Source organism: Triturus cristatus, chromosome 1_2 (assembly GCF_964204655.1).
Source record: "Triturus cristatus chromosome 1_2, aTriCri1.1, whole genome shotgun sequence".
In the NCBI taxonomy this organism is placed as follows: domain Eukaryota; kingdom Metazoa; phylum Chordata; class Amphibia; order Caudata; family Salamandridae; genus Triturus; species Triturus cristatus.
Window position 1 is genome coordinate 457,636,428 of NC_140580.1, and position 18,136 is coordinate 457,654,563.

Here is an 18,136-nt window from a genome sequence, read left to right on the forward strand (position 1 = left end):
GCCAGCAGAAAAGTACAATGAACTGTTTCCTGTACTCCGATTAATCCCCTCGAAAACCAAAGTGTATACATGGGCTGCCTCAACCCCACTGCAAAGTCAAGGCTCATTCATCACAACTGTGAAGCACCAATTCATGTCCTGCAAAGAACTTCATCAAGTGCATGTTTACTCAGTTTCAGTAATGCTGTCGACATGGGGCTGGTTTCTGTAAACTACAATGTCAATGCATATCATGAGATAGTGAATCAGTTTCCATGCTTGTTTTAGGGACTAGGAAGACTTTAGAACTTGAAATTGCAACTTCACATAAATGAGGACATCCATCTTGTTTCTCAAAGACCTCACCGAATTGTATTTCATTTACAAGAGGCTGTTAAAAAAGAACTTGAAACACTATTAAAGCACAACATCATTGAGCGATCCACTGGTCCAACACCATGGGTATCACCCATAGGGGTAGGGCCAAAGAAGGACAGTGAAAGAGCTGTACTCATCTGCAATGATATGCAGCAAGCGAACAAGATAATTGAAAGAGAACAACATCCAGGTCCACATATTGCTGACATTATTCCACACATGAATGGAGCTAAAGTCTTTTTTCTGCCCTAATTTCAACAAAGGGTATCGTCAACTCAAACTTGGAGAAAATTGCAGGCTTGTTACTACCTATTTGACTCATGTTGGTTTATTTAGATATAAAATGCTATGTTTCAGACTGTCATCAGCTGCCAAACTCTTTCAGGATGTCATTCGTCACACACTACAGCTAGTCACAAATGCTTTCAATTAAAGTGATGACATACTATTATTTTGCTATTTTGGTGTTTTCTCTATAACATTAAACACTTAGGGCCTTATTATGAGTACAACAGTCCTGGGATGATGCCAGTGAGCCTGCCATGAAATACTTTGCGAAAAGGTAGGGAAATGAACCCCCTACAGGATCTCTGGGCAAATCTGCCCATATGGGTGGAAGCAGGGGGCACAACATGTGCCCCCCACAAGTCCTTGCTCCTGTTTGCAGTGTGTGGCAGGCACCACATGGTGTATGCCAAACATTGCACCTGACGTGGCAGTGGTCCAACGGCAGCGGCATGACTGCTGGCTGTAATTCTTAGTCAAAGCATGCCACCGCTTTGGGACTGCCACCGCCCCGAATGTCCACCCTGAATTCTACTGGAAATCTGGCAGGCGGGTGCACCACAGACTTGCCGGTCATTCTGTGGGTGCTGCTGTGGTGGTCCTACATGCCTAACTCATAATCAGGCCCTAAGTGAAGGTGGCAAATGGAATCAAGGAACTACATGACAGTCAAATTTGATACACTTTCTCTCAGTAACTTTCCCAATGAAACTCCCTATCGAGATTTAAATTGTAAGTGGTACTTATAGAACCTCCCTTTGACTTTGCTTCGTCCCTTAAACATTTGGCACCAAATATGGCAAAAACATAGTGACGTTATAGAAAAGAGTTTATTCCTGTGCAAATCACATCTCAAAATTAACTACAGTGAGGCAAATGATATATGGATGGGTGCACTAGTACACAGGACTGCTATCCAATTTTCATGTTAGAATCAGGTTCTCCCATGAAGACACCACTGGCACGCCAGGAGTGTAAAATGCTCCTTTAATTTTTCAAAAGGTGGCTGTAACTGACGAGTTTGAGTTGCACTCACCCTTCATTAAGGCTGGTTGCCATTTTGTGTTGTAAATTAAAAGTCATCCAGTGGATAGAACAAATTTTTAACTAGAAGATATACTATTATTTCTTAGCCTTATATATTCAAGTTTCTATAATTCCTGCCATTCTGCCACAAATAAAGATCATGTCCATGTGGGCTTAACATAACACTTGTGTATATACAACAAATCTACTGTGTCCAATCTTAGTGGTGCCATAGTAGACATATCAGTTCATTGTGAATTATTGCATAACTCTTCAAATTTACTTGAAGTAAAATCCATTTATCTAGTCTTTTTTCACTCACAACAAAAAAGTGATTAAAAATGTAAATATATTTTTCAACAACCCTAATAGAAAGAAAGGCATGATTTAAAGTATTAAAATAATTTTTCATGTTAATATGTGTAGCTACAATCTATATACGATCAAAGTAAACTAATGCACCCAAATATGTTTCAAGTTCTTTATCAGGATTAGGTCACCTATTCTTTCACATTAAATTCCAAAATGTATACTTAAACAATAATATTATTTGCTTAACTGCTTAGTGTTCAAAGCTTCCTCTTGCCAAGCCAAATGCAAATTGACATGGCTGGTAGTTAAAAGGTACCTATAGCTATACCTCATGTTTGGCGATACCTAGCCTTGTTAAATAGAATAATACATTTTCATTGCACACATTTCTGTCATTCACATTAACATCGGTGTGCATTTGCATAAGCTAAATAGGCTAGATTTCAGAAAATATCTGCAAGTATTTAGACCACTGAGATGTTAAATACTGGTGTACAATAAACAAACATCTAAGGTCATCATTATGTAGCCTTCCTCCCATCTATTGTCAAAGATCTTTTAAAAAAACCAGTTGTATCATGTACATATGAAGGAGGCATTGGAACTAGAGTGAGGAGGAAATAATTGATGTAAATTAGAGTTGTTTTCAAAGAGGCTGTCTTGGGCAGAAATGATAGGTCTGCAGAGGAGGATTGAGTCTGTCTTTGTGTATGTTAGGCAACACATAAATAACAGTAATTTTTCTTTGATCGTTTTTCAATAAAGATCTTTTTATTTTTGTAACAATTCCTGTTCTAGCCAGTGACTTAACTCCATAAGGAATCTTTTCGTAATAGTCAGTTTTATTGATAGATTCATTAAATTCCTCATCATGCAACTGCCTACTGGCATTTCTTGCTGTACCACTCTCAGTGCTAACAATCAAAATTTGCTCTGATTATTTCACCAGAACCTCTTTGCACTTGCTCAATTTTAAAATTATGTTATTGTAGTTTTGTCGGTTTGAACTATAGGTGTGTTTTTTATTGACAACATATTTAGTGTGAGAGCCTTGTATTGCTGTTGGCTGAGTTATGGATTCCAGAGCTAGCCATAACTTTCAAATATCAAGTTTTTGTATTTTAATTTGTACTCATAACTATACTTTACTTCTTGTTTTATGAAGGAAATTTCCAAGGATTCCTTTAACATACACTAGGGGGCCGATTCCGATCTCGCTCGGAAGGGCTCCGAATGCGATCCTGTCGGGAAAAGTCAGAGCCGTACGTGTGTTTTCCATCCGACTCGTACAGCTGTACGAGCGAACAAGTACGATGCGAGAAATGCGAAATCGCCGACCGAATGGTTTCCGGGTCCGAACCTGCTCTGTACGTCTCGTCCGTAAGTAAACCGTGCCGTGCAATTGAGGCGATTTCCGACCGAGCCAGTATGATTCGCGATTTGGACAGCCGGATCAAGTCGAAGCCTCCGACACGTAAACGCTGCAGGAAGCGGAGTTCGGGGGTCTGTGCCGGACCCCCCTTCACCCGTAGCCTTACAAGTCGATCACAGGGGGGCCCCAAGGATCCCCCCTCCACATGCATATACGATGCGGGTGGCACAGACACGTCCCCACTACAGGGGGCGCCTTTGTGCGCAACGTACCTTTTTCATCATTGGGAGCCAAAGTACATGTCGTACCACAGGCCCCCATTGACTTCAATGGGGCTCCGAGCGACCCGTGTCCGTCAGCGCTTGTTCGCATCGTACTCTGGCGCTCGGAGCCCCAAAGCGCGAGTCGGTCGGAAAGCCCTCCTGATCCGTGTAGAACGGAGCCTTCTCCCAGCGAGATCAGAATCGGCCCCTAAGCTGTTATAACCAAAGCCATTGGTTGTGCACGTCTGAGACACCAAAAATTGATTTTTTTCAGGATTCTCTCATTTTCAACTGGATTTAATCATTTGTATCCCTCTAGGATAATTGACAGAATACAGGGAGGGATCAGGATACACAAATCCTGCAGGAAAATTTAGGCATTAAAAATGCATTTTCATTCCAAACATTTTCTTGGGGGCTGTGGTGATCTTAATACTGTATTTTTATGCCATTTCTTTTTATGTTTTACTACAAAGCGTTCAGTGCACTTTACTGGGAAATGGTGGCTGCAACAAAAATGTTACTATGATTTCCAGCTATAACAGCATGCAGATTCATTAAAATGCAGCAAGATTCACAAATCCACAATGGATGATGGGAAAAAAAGTTCCCCCATTCATTTGCATATCTGTACTTTAAAAAAATATCTGAGGATCCTCCACACATTAGTGAATCCCTAGAAGATCCAAAATTAATGGTCAAGATTTCTGAATAACTGAGCCTTTAAAAGTCACCTCATACCATTTTGTAATGCAAATTTCTCAAAAATGACTGAAAAGATTTACGGCAAACCAACCAAAGGCAATCCTATGAGTATAATTCTAATTTCATGCCATTTGTAGTGTACTTTTGTCCAGCCAATTTTGCTGAACCAGGAAGCAAATATTCTTACAATAGATAAAATGGCTAATGCCCATATTTTGAACACCCCTTCATTTTTTCCTGCCACACTGATCAGTCTGAAACTTAGCTTGCCAAAAGCGGAGACACTTTTTCAACTTCACTGAAATGTTTCCTGTGTATAAATATTTCAAGGTCATGCACATTGCTTTTGTGTGTCAGTTGTGGTTTGCATGGCAGGTGTACAAGCTTTAGTTTGTGGAGCTTACCAGAACTGGGAACCTTCATGTGTTTTAAGTTTGATCTTGTTACCATAACTGCACTTTAACTGTGGTTTTTAAGTGAATTTCAGAGGTTTTTAAACATACATTAAAGTGTACGATGAAAGCTAACCCCAGCTTAATTTTAATTGTGTTTTTTAGAAAAGGTTAAAATATTATTTTCGTCTGTATCATGATGCAGCTTAGTCCCTAGAGGATGACCACAGATCAGACTCTGGGCAAACCCAAATTGCAGCACACCACCATGGCATATAGCTTTTTGTCACAGGTAACAAGCTTCCAAGCTGCCAACTGTCAACTACACTATTTGGTGAAGTCACCAAATCCAATATCTCACCTTTTGTGTAAATGTTTCAAATGGCACCATAGTTATTAGCAAATCAAAGCATTGTTGATCCCATCTTCTGCCCTCCTTTTCTAACATGCATGATACTAGGGATTCATGCGCTAAGCCTAATTTGACTAGCCAACAGAAAACAAGCATGCAGATTATTGATTAATGTTGTGCAGATTTGCTAAAGGGTGCCAATTTTATTAGCAAATCATCACTTTGCCCCCTTTTAACCATGCCTCCCTCAACAATTCTGCATGAAACTCAACATAACAGTTTGTTAAACATGCCAAGAGTCTGCTAAATGTTATCATATCTATGTAATGACACCAAAGCTATTAGTATCATTCACCTTCTTCCCCCATCAGATCTCTTTCAAACCACAATCACTAGGCTAAATTATACTGAGAGTACATAACCATTGATAATGGTATATGAGGCAATATTTCATCCAGGGTTTCTGATGACATTTAGGGGTGGGTGTAATTTGCATAATTTAGGTTAGTGTAATTCTACAAAATGAGCTCACAATTATCCAAATTATATATACTTATATTCTTAGTGCAATGTCATATGCACATTGCACACACAAAATCACCCAAATGATCCATTCGGATAAAAATTTAGCTTGAAAATGTAATTTTGAAATGGTTTCCAGTTGCTCACATTCAAAACATTGCAACATTCAGATTTGTAATTGTGTGCTTTAAATTACCCGAATGGTTTGCTCCAAAAGAAATATACTTGAAATATATGTCAGCCACCCTCATTAAAAAGCTGCTGATTGCATTCAAAACACTGTAGTTCATAATTGGATTTGTAGTTTTGCATTCAAAAACAACCCTAATGTCCACTTGGGTAAAACAATTACGTGAACTGTGCACCTTGTATTAAAGTTTCTCAAAGAAATTATGCAATGTGGCATAACCTCTCTAATTTCACATGAATTACATTACACAAAATTACCACAATTGTGCCAGTTACTCCACTTAAGTTAAACTTTAGCTCATGCCTAGGGACATTATCAACCAGAAGGCTGAAAGCCTACTGGTTTATCTCAGCATCTCCAAGAAAGCAATATAGACATTATATTTTACATTGCCTGCTATGTATTTTTTATTATAAGGTAGCAAGCTTGAAAAAGACTGTTTTCTTCAAAGTACATCTAACAATGGCCACTGACTTCAATTAGAATGTTACTACAGTAAGCAAAAGTGAGGGCCTTTTAAATGTATCAATTTCTCTTCTTGTAGTGTTTAATACATTTTGCACATTCCCACATAAATTGCATCATTTGCAGATTTCACAAAAAGTTTCTTTTTTTTCTCAAATCAATAAAAAGAATACTGCCAGAGAATGTACAATATAATTTGAATTTTTCCTACGTAATTTAGATAACTTGGTTGCATAATTTGGCCTTCCATACTGTATAATCCAAGCAGCCCAGCCATTGGTTAAGCTCTGCCGAGTGGATTGAGTTCTGCCATTATAACAAACAAAGCAATATTTTACAGGCAACTTTGAAATAATTTCATGGTTCCCTGAGTAATATGGGTTCACACACACACTTGAATACATAGTAGAACACACCGTTAGTCTATAAAGGCTTGATGTAGTACACATAAAAGTGACTCACGAGTTCCCTAATCAAATAAATATATGTTGGCAAGGTGGATTCTTTACATTTACCAGTATGCATAATAGTAATATTCTTCTTTGCAATACAAGATTAGTGTTAGCATAGCATAAAGCATTATGAAATTCAATCACTCTTACCGCAGGCAATTTAGCAGTGTTTTCACAAGTTTAATGCAGCCTTATTTTGATATCAACTGCTCCAGAGTTTGCTGTGTTTTCTCTGTCTGAAAGCCGTGCCCCTCTAAGTGAGTGCAACTAGACAAAAAGCACATGCAAAACTTACAGCATGATTCTCAAAGAATACCATTTTCATATGGATAGTGTAATTTATATGCGGGTCATTGTTGTGGAGGATATATCTCAATAAATTCAATTAAGAACTGCAGTGCAACCAGTTCTGTATTAATTATATGTGACACTCTGCCAATTAGTATACTGTTCTCTTGCTCACAGGGAATCACATTCCACATTTAGCCAGTTGTACATCAGATGATGAGTGCCTTCTTCAAGCATGTTGAAACATTCTCTAACACCCACACAGAAACACAAGCTGTCAGTTTAGCAAAACTCATATTCTATCATAAAACATGGTTCCAGAATTAGTTTGCACATTAGTCCAGTCACTCTGACTAGAGTGCAGGAAGGATATTTTTGCAATCTCATATACACTTATTGTGTGAACATACAGGCTACATGTGATGCATCATATATGATTGAGCAAGATATTCCTGTCTATCATATGACTCCATGGTATCCATACCAAATGCCATCATATCAAACGATGAGATTGCTGCTCTGATTCCTGTTGCTTGATGTGATCACTCCCTACTTCCATCCTGGCTTGATTCTACAATTCATAAAACGTCAGAAGGAGTGAGAAGTCTTGTAGTGGATTGTCCCTCAGCATCCCAAACTACAATTTTCCAACTAATCAATGAGAGGGGAAACCCAATTTAGAAAGGTATTTCTATGGAGTGCGCGTATGTTATATGTATCCCAAGTGAGCAAATTGCACCCAGGTAAATTAGTGCTTGTATGACATTTCTCGGGTAGGTAGATATTTGTGTATAAACAAAAATATGTATATATATTTTTGTAGGATCCTCACTCATAGGTACCGCCCATGGCTTTCTTCATCACCGAACACACCCCCAGACCCCTAGTGTGAATCGGTGGGCTCGACGAATATGTAAGTGAAGTTCTTAAAGGTGAGTTTTGATACATACTGTTTTCTTTTCAGCTATGGCCAAACCAGGAAAAGATACTATGAGTATGGTCTGTGTTGCTACGTGCATGTTTTCTAAAAAAGTGATTGCACACTAAAAAGTTAATACGTAACTGACTGATGCAGGGTTATATTAGATCCAGAGGAAAACAGATTGACCCTATATGGGCAGTGACACGGCTGAAACATGTTGACCTTCTAGATGTCTGGGAACATTACATCCTGATGACATCGAATAGTTTTTATTCTTGTCCTGGACATTGCTGGATAAAAATCATGAAATCAGGATTTAGAGACATTTTTAACCCATTCATACTCCCTGCCAAACTCATCTTTAAGAGCTCTGCTTGCAAACATTTATACTCCAATTATGGATAACCCTATTTTTTAAAAGACATCACTACAGAAATCATATACCTAGGCAATGTCCCCTTTATTATGGGAAGTGACTTTAACCTCATTTAGGATGCCCCTTTAAATAGTTCTTCAACTTTCCAATTTCAGCTTACTAAACTCTTTTACTTACTGAAATGTTTCTTTTCCACAAGTAAACTGGTTAACATTTGGAGACTGGCTACCCTTGTAGCGAAAGAATTTACCTTTTTTTCGAACACACATTCTACTTTTTTGTTGAATTGACAACTTACTTACCTTTAGTCATTTGTGTAATATGATCACAAACCCTTACAATTTAACACCTTTCACTTTCAGACCATGCTTTAATCTATTTTTCTCTCATAATACATGATGCCTGTTCCTCCAAAAATGGATGGAGAATAAATTGTGATATAATCCTGAATCAAATTATGTCCACTAAGCTTTCAAATGCCATTAGTGATTATTTTTTTAATAATGAACCCAATAAGACACATCCTGATGAAGACCCGCCAGATGGTTCTGAGTAATCGTGTTATTTTGGTTCGAAACATCGACAATCTGATTGTTGGTCACTACTAATTCAATATCTCTCATGGGCATTTAAAAATAATTATCTGTTGACCTGGATGTATGGGAGCATAAATCACTACATTCAAGACAGGCACTACACAGGCAATTGATGCACTGCAATTTTAACTTGTATCTTATGTTCTCAGTTACAACATTTTCACTTGTCACTCTGCACAAGGAGACGTTCACTTTTGCACTAATGGAGCAATCTGCATTATTTTGTACATATATATTCTAAATGTCCGATTGCCTTCATACATGTAAGTAATAGAATTCAGTTTCTGGTTGTGTATTTATTCTATATAGTCCATACGTCTCTGGGTGTCTTGTTTTCTTTTAAACATTCTTTATACAGATGGAAACCCAACAGAATTTTACAAATGTTTTCAAACTCAATTATCATCTATTTTACATTCATTACTTAATGAGTTTCAGTTAAATACTGCTGTTGATGGTTCTTTAAAAAAAACATTATTATTGTTACACCGAACTAGATAAATGTCCTACTTCAGTTGCTAGTTACCCTCCAATTTCACTTGTCAACCAAGAACATAAAATGTAACAGTTTGACACCTATTTTAAATTCTATTATCCAATCAAATCAAAATGGTTTTATGAAAGGCAGATTTTCTGCACATAATAAATACATGTCTCCTATGTCATGTTTTATATTATGCTGATAAACTCTAATGACCCTCCTTTAATCTATATCAGGGTACCAGACAAGGATGCCCCTTTTCACCTCTATTATTTCTTTTTGCTATTAAGCCTTAAGCTTTGATGTTATCATTGCACTAATAAAGAATGTACTAAAATTCCTATAAAAGATGTTGTATAAAAGTTTCAACTTATGCTGTTGATATTGTTTTGTATGTTTTTACCCCTTCAACCTCTGTTCCTATTTGTTTAAATATTATTAGTTCGAATGCGCATGTCTCTGGTTATACACTAAATATTAGCATAACATATTTTTTTCCCTTAAATGATTTTGTACTCAGACCCTGATAACAGACATGAATATTCTATGGAACTCTTCTTCAATTGAATAGCTAGATATCAATTGCAACTCTATAAAGAAAAAATGAATTTTTCCAACATAATAAGTAAGACAAAGGGCAAACTTGATAAATGGTCTCTCCTTCACTTAAATTGATGAGGAAGAATGGAAGTGATTAAAATGCTTATCACTCAAATAGCTTACATGTTATCTATGTTACCTATCTGCGTTCCGTCTACTCTTTATGATAATTTATCTAAACTAATTCATATTTATTTGGAGCAACACACCTAAACACATTACCTATAAAACTTTTCAGATACCTAAAAAGTAAGCCTGGGCAAAGCACTACGCTACGCTCGCGTAGTTTGCGAAGTTTGCGGTACTTCACACTACACGAATTGCACTTAGCACAGTGCAAACTAGCGTAGCGTAGCGTAGCGTAGCGTAGTGCAGCGGTCATTTTTTGCTTGCTCGTGGTCCTCAACTTCAAGTTGGCGACCGCGAGCAAGCAAAATGACATCCCGGCGAGACTTTTTCCTCGTTCGCGATCAGCAACATCAAGTCGCCGATCGCGAGCGTGGAAAATAAACCTCCCAGCGAGATTCTCAAAGTGGGGAGGTCAGGTTTCTCATTGCGAATGGTCGTGTATGCTCGCGACCGCTCGCGATGAGAAACTACCAGTCCGCGTTGAGAAAGTTGCCGCTTGAGTAAAAATCTACTCGAGCGGCAGAAAACTACAGCTCGCACTGTGCAAGATGCCGTTTTCAATGATTGCACAGTGCCGGATGCTTGTCCGCACTGTGCAATCATTGAAAACGGCATCTTGCACAGTGCGAATAGGGTACGCAAAGTGCTAAGCGTAGCTCGCGTAGTGCAAAGGGCACCTTGCGTAGATACGCGTAGCGCTACTTCACGAACTACGCCCAGGGTTACTAAAAAGATGGTGGTATTGGATCACCTGATTTAAAAAAAATACCATTAATCATTCCTCATTGCACTTTAAACTGCTGTCCTTCCACACACCCCTAATTAGGTATTAATGGAACGTGATTTTTACCCCCCTTTCCTTTACCTGCCTTTTTAACCATGGGCAGCACTGAAATTGGTACACTTCCCCTTTTCTTAATGTCACTAAACTTGCTTTATTGTGTTTGATAAAACGTTTTGCATCAATGTGCAGTCCTCTAAGAAGGTTTTAATTTAGAATAATTCCAATTTTAAACTTAACGAACATATCTCTTTTTGAAATGTATGGATTGATGCAGTCATTTTCTATGTTAGTGATATTTGTCTAGGAGATATATATTTTATTCTTTTTCAGTATTAAGGTCTAAATTTCCTTTACCTAAAATTGATATTTGGAGAAATATTAGCAGCTTTGTAATTCTATTCTCAATGCTGATTCCAATTAGATACCTTCAGCCAAAGTGTCTCGTATTGAGTAGTTTTGGACACATTGCCTCTAAAGTCTATAAAAAGATCGCTGTTAGTCTCTCCCCTTTTATTAATCTAGCACACAGATGGAATCCTGAATTAGATTTCCAAAAATCCATAGAGCAATGGAAATCTATATGGATGGTTTTCTCCCAGCCTCTCACAATTGAAAGTTTTTCTTTTATATAATTGCTTTTGGTCTCCACTCAAAATGTCTAACACAAAATACTTTGACACAGCAAACATGCAACCGTTTCTGTAAGACATATGCTTTATAATTGACATGTTATTTTCAATTTTTGGACAGTAGTATGGAAAGTTATTGATATTTAGTCTTCAATTACCTTTGCCAATCAACTTAGTTATTTGTAAATCCTATGCTCTTACATACTCACTTTCTCGTAATGATAGCAAATTCTTTGATTTCCTTATCTTTATAGCTATTAAATCTATTACTTAAAAATGGAAAGATACCAACGTATTAACTGTTCATGCCTGGTGGAACTGAATACTTTTTTTAGACGATCTTCATTATTAGCTCCATGTAAGAACTCTCTAATGTTTATTTCTCCTATGGTTAATACGTATCAAATTTAATGCATGGTAGCATTAAGAATGTATTGCTCTATTTTTTTTAATCTTAGTAGGTCTTATAATTTTGATTTAAGTTATTTCTTTTAGGTTCTTAGCCACCTTCACTAATTTAATCTGCTTATGTAAGGTATCATTACTATGTTTATCATACGATTTAATAGATTGTGTTCCTTACAGTGCTGTTTTATGTATTTTCCTAATTATCTGCCTTGATTATAATCAATAAATTATTTTGCACAAGAAAGTAATACATGCAGAGTGGATGGACTCTGCAATGGCCTTTCGATTTGGCGCTCACCAGTAGACTGGCCGTTCAAGCTAGAAGAACAGATTTATATAACTCTACCATATAATGTCTTTCTTAGCCTAATCACCATTTCTGCATTTATTTTTTCAGATATTGTTTATTTCCTATAGTTTAAACTCTCACTTTTATTGGAACAGTGCATTAAATCGATTCTCTAGTATTATTTTTCAGAACTTTTAAAAACACTCTTCTCTAAAGTGAAATGATGCAATGGGTTGTAAATAAATACATGTCACTTCGGCTAAATAACACACTTTCCACATGCCCTTAAATTGGCATAGTTTAATAAGAACATAGTAAAAGGACACACCACATGACATACGACAAATTCACAATGCATACTTGTTTTGCAGTTATACCCATCCCAGCTGTCCATGTGGGTTTATAATACTCGAGGCATTGTATGCATAAACCATTTCTACACATAGATCATCAAAGAACTATACATCACATACAGGCACACGCATGTAAATGGCACTGAGTGGTATAGAATTTTATAAATCAACATGATGTGCCTGACACTTCTCTGTCTTAAAGGGAGCACCTTTTAGAGCAGGTACAACAATACGCACTTATGCCCGAGTATTACCATTAATCTTGTATTTGATGATTCACAAGCATGTCTGTGTAAGAGTCACCAGTAGGCGTTGTATGACCCAGAAAACATATTAAAATCCTTGTAGCTTATTGTATATGACTCACCATTGACATTTGTCAAAGATTACTCTTGGAGGATGTGTTTAAATGTATTCTCAACAGTGAGAATTATAATGACCATGCCCACCCTGGATAAAACAAAAGATAACCAAAGCGCGGCTGCACACAGGATAAGATGTAATAATAATTGTGTTTACTTGATCAGACCATTCCTAAACCCAAAATGCTCCTATAAACGTTGATCTTCTTTTATCAACTGCTTTACATACAACACTCAAATATACATTGAATATCCTGCATTTTCTTGTACAACAACCTGTTAAACATTGCCCTGCATGTTCGTACAGCTTCCTTTTCCAAACGTCACTGACATTAACATTAGTTTCTCTTCAATCTCCTCACTAAACAAAACAGCATTTCCTTAAATCTGATTCCACATTCTCCACCCTTCTTCCCAATGCAGAAAAATACAATTTACATTGATGTGTGGTACATATAGGACAGCCCCATGGGTGGAACTATGTTGACAACAAGGGGGTGAATATTAAACCTTTAGGGGATATGAAAAGAAAAGCGTGTTTGATGATGTGTCTCCTACCAACTGAAAGACTATGATTAAAGTTGTTTGGTAACTAAGGGCCTTATTTAGAGTTTGGTATTACAAGTGCCATAGGCTATAATGTATATGTGACGGATAGTTGTATGACAGAACCACGCATGCCTTTATCCCGCATGCCTTTACAATGCATCCATTACAATGCATGCTTCTTTGCCAAGCATGTCTTTATCACTAATTTTTTTTACCATGCATATGCCTTTACCACATATGCCATTACTAAGAAAACCCATAACCCACCTTAAACCCTAAAATATAATTGTCACATAAAAACTCACACTCAACCTGATCCCTAGAAATGCACTTGCCACTCAAAAACCCACACCCACCCTGAACTCACACTCAGACACTCACACACCCACTTACAGACCCTCACCGGCAGTCACACACCCACTCACAGACCCACACAGGAACTGGCACATGCAGTCACAGACCCACACAGGCACTCACACACCCAGTTACAGGCCCACACAGACACTCACACAACCCCTCACAGACCCACACAGACACTTACATGCCCACAGTGTTACTTACTTACCCACTGACAGACCCACTTGGACAGTCACATACCCACTAACAGACACGCACACACACTCATGCACCCACTCACAGACCCACTCAGATACTCACATCCCCAGTCACACACCCACAAAACCACTACACACCCACTCACACACTCATATAGCCACTCACACTCTCTCCACGACACATAAAGCTACTCACACACCCATACTCTAAGGTTACAGTTGAAAAATAAAAAATTTAAAAACGTAGAAATTCGGAAGTGGTGCGATCACAGGGGAGTTGGGAGAGGGAGGGGGGAGTTAATGGAGGTGAAACTAAGTGTTTTCAAATATGCATTTGTTATATATTGTGATTTTTTTCTTTTTTTCATGCACAACTGTCATTTGCTTGCCTGTATATGTATGATAGATATGGCAGATGTCTCTGGAGTACAGAGCCCTGCAGTGTGATAGTCACATTGACAAAATAAAATATGTTTTAAAAAAAAAAAACGTAGAAATTCACTAAACATACCAATGGATATAGGGACATTATAGTTAAAAAATAACATTACAAAATCCTGCAAATTCACTGAAAAAAATATATATTCCACACTTACCTGCAAAATATTTACTTCATCATTGTAAAGCCATGCGTGGTAAATTCATATTTGCTGTAAAAAAGTGTGTGGTAAAGACATGCATGGTAAAGACACATGCGTTGCAATGAACACATTGTAAATGTAATACGTGGTTCCGGCTGCATTGTAAAGCGTGCTTCCTGTGACAGGCTGTTCGGTCTACCACAAATAAATATAAAAATATCCTTGCACACAAAAGCTTTTTTGACTTGCCTTTAACTTTGGCGCCCTTTGACGGATCTTCACAAAATTTTCCATAAAATTGCCCCACTTACTCTAGTTGTGCATGGAAAGTTTACTTCGGATGGTAATTGCCATTTAGATTTTAGACAGGACTAGAGCCCAAACTGCTGGACGGAACTCCACCAACTTTGGCAGAAAGCCACTTCTTGGTCCAGAAGGGGCCCTTTTGTGATTTGGTGTAAACCCATTCAGTAGTTTTTGAGATATTACAGGAAAAAAAATGTTGTATATCTAAAGGTGTGAATCCATCGCTGCGCTTCACAAATCCACTCGCCAACAGCAATGCAGTGATTGGCTGGCCGCAACCTGAGTAGACAGTTGCGGCTGCCATTTTAGATATCGGGGTCCTCAGCTGCAAAAATTGACATACAATGTAGTAGAAGGCGTAAGGGTGATGTACCCTGACCCCATGGGTGCAATATAGGGGGTTTGGGGAATCCTGGCTGTGGAAAAAATGCCCAGGAATTATTTTTTCTGCATGTTCAAGGGTTCGTGAATCTGCCGCAATGCTCAGTACGGCCCCACATGTACCTCTGTGGCAGATTCACGAATTCTGTAAAAAAATAATATATATCTACTCACACACTCACTCAGACACTAATGCACCCACTCACAAACCCACTCACACCCAGTGACAGACCCACTCAGACACTCTCACACCCACTCACAGACCCACTCAGGCACTCACACCCACTTACTGACCCTCACAGGAAATCACACACCCACTCATCGAACCACTCCAAAATTCACACACCCACTCACAGACACACTCAAAGACCGTCTCAAACACTCACACGTGCTCACAGACCTACTGAGACACCCATTCACATACACTGAGACACTTACGTACCCAGAGACACACTCAGACACAATCACACATCCACTGACAGAGCAACACAGACACTAATGCCCCTACTCACAAGCCCACTCAGATGCTCTCAAACCCACTGACAGATCCACTCACACACCCACTCGCAGGCCCAAACAGATAGTTACACACCCACTCACAGACCCACTCAGACACTCTGAAACCACTGACAGACCCACACAGACACTCACACACCCACTCACAGACCCATACAGGAACTGGCACACACAGTCACAGACCCACACAGGCACTCACACACCCAGTTACAGGCTCACACAGACACTCACGCACCCCCTCACAGACACACACAGGCACTTACACGCCCACTCACAGACCCATGGTGCTACTCACATACCCACTCACTGACCCACTTAGTCTCACAACCACTCACAGGCACACACAGACACTCATACACCCACTCACAGACCCACGCTGATACTCACACACCCAGTCACACACCCACAAAACCACTACACACCCACTCATAGACCTATACAGCCAATCACACAGACGCTCACCCACTCATATAGCCACGCACACCCTCTCCCCGACACATAAAGCTACTCACGCACCCATCCTCTAAGGTTACAGATAGAAAATACGGTTTTTAAAAACGTAGAAATTCGCTAAAAAAACTCAAAATAAAGGGACGTTATAGTTAGAAAATAACATTAAAAATCCTAGAAATTCACTGAAAAAAATAAATATAATACACTTACCTGCAAAATACTTACTTTTTCATTGTAAAGACATGCGTGGTAAATTCATATTTGTGGTAAAAAAATGTGTGGTAGAGACATGCATGGTAAAGACACATGCATTACAACGAACACGTTGTAAAGGTAATGCGTGGTTCCGGCTGCATTATAAAGTGTGCTTCCTGTGACAGACTGTTCGTTCTGCCACAATTAAATAAGGCAGTATGTAAAGCATTTGTACACACATACAGTAATACTGTGATAACACCAGTATAGAAAAATATGTAATCTTTATCTAAACCAAACAATACCAAAATGACAAAAGTCCACAATATAGTAATCAAAATATGACTTTTTAAAAGGTAAAAACTGTTCTGTCCATTGCAAACTATACATGGGACACTTTCAACACAAAGTATCTTGGATGCGTCACAATCATAAACAAAAACAGACGCAGGGAAGGTGATGCGTTGGTTCCTTATGCACAGGGGAGGGGATGCCTTGGTTCCTTAATGCCACACAAGGGAGGTGATGTGTCGGTTCCTTACTTAAGGGGAGGTGATGCGTCGGTTTTGTACTGTGAGGGGAGGTAATGCATTGGCTTCCTACTGCAGCCCGGTGTCCTTGTAGACTTGGCACCCTGGTGCGATGCATAGGGATCGTGGCTGCGTCAGTTTTTGATGCAGCAACGGCAACGGCGCTGCATTGGTATCTCCATCCCTGGTCCCACTATATGTTGGTTCTTGCAACCACACAGCAGAGCCTGTGTCAGAATCGGTGCAGTGATCTGGCACTTTGCAGATAGGTGCACGGGATTCAGCGTGTGGCAATTTCTCCAGCCGCAGGCAGGTACTGCGTTGGTTTCTTCGGCGATCTGTCACAAACAGGTGAGGATGGGTCACGCTTCTCGTAGTTGCGTCGCTTTTCCAACTACCAACAGCTGGAACGGCCTCCAGAGGCCCAACACAGTCACAGGCACCTCTTTCAGGTCAGAACTCCCAGCAAGGAAGTTCAGGGGAGCTGGTGGTCAAGTCTTTGTGTCCCTGGGCCTTCGGAACTGGATGCAAGCTCTACTCCAAGCCCTTGGAGATCTTCCTAAAGCTGGGGACACAGTACACAGCAAAGTCTTTGCCATTTCCTTCGCAGAAACAGCCACTGCAGGCCAACCCCAGTCAGCACAAGGTAAAGTGACAGTACTTCTTCAGTTTCTCCAGCTGTTCTCCTTGGCAAAGGTTCCTCTTGAATTCCAGAAACGATCCAATGTTCTGAGGTCTGGGCCTGAATATTTATACAGCATTTTCCTTTATTCTCTTGTGCCCAGTCAAAACAATTTCTGTCCTCCCTGGTCCAGCTTCCCGGCAGGAGATGGAGACAGCATTGTGTACGGAAGACCTGGCCCATTCAGGTGCAAGGAAATCTCCTGCCCCTACTCTAAAAGCAGCCCAAGTCTATCCAGCCCTGCCCTGACTCATTTAGGAAAGGCAGCACACACATCACCCCCCCCCCCCCCCCAGTAGCTGGCTAAGAGAATGCACATCTCCAGCCTCTGTCTCTCCAAAGCCACACAATCAATCCACAAACCTGCAGAGGCACACAGGATAGCTAAGCAAGAAAATAGCCACTTTCTAAAAGTGGTATTTTTAAACACACAATATAAAAATCATCTTCACTTAAATATATATTTTTATATTCTGAGT

The 18,136-nt window shown here is 39.3% G+C and overlaps 1 protein-coding gene across 7 annotated transcripts in view; it reads left to right on the plus strand.

Moving 5' to 3' along the window:
• The window catches only part of LOC146867489 (heparan sulfate glucosamine 3-O-sulfotransferase 1-like), a 604,489-nt gene that overhangs the window by 291,440 nt on the left and 294,913 nt on the right, over positions 1 to 18,136 (plus strand). Inside the window, exon 3 of one of the 7 annotated variants that reach the window (XM_085606185.1) lies at positions 7,805 to 7,913. The exons of the other annotated variants lie outside the window; for them this stretch is intronic. The gene's annotated coding sequence lies outside the window, so the exon portion shown is untranslated. The remainder of the gene's footprint in view (positions 1 to 7,804; positions 7,914 to 18,136) is intronic. 7 annotated transcript variants of the gene reach the window in all.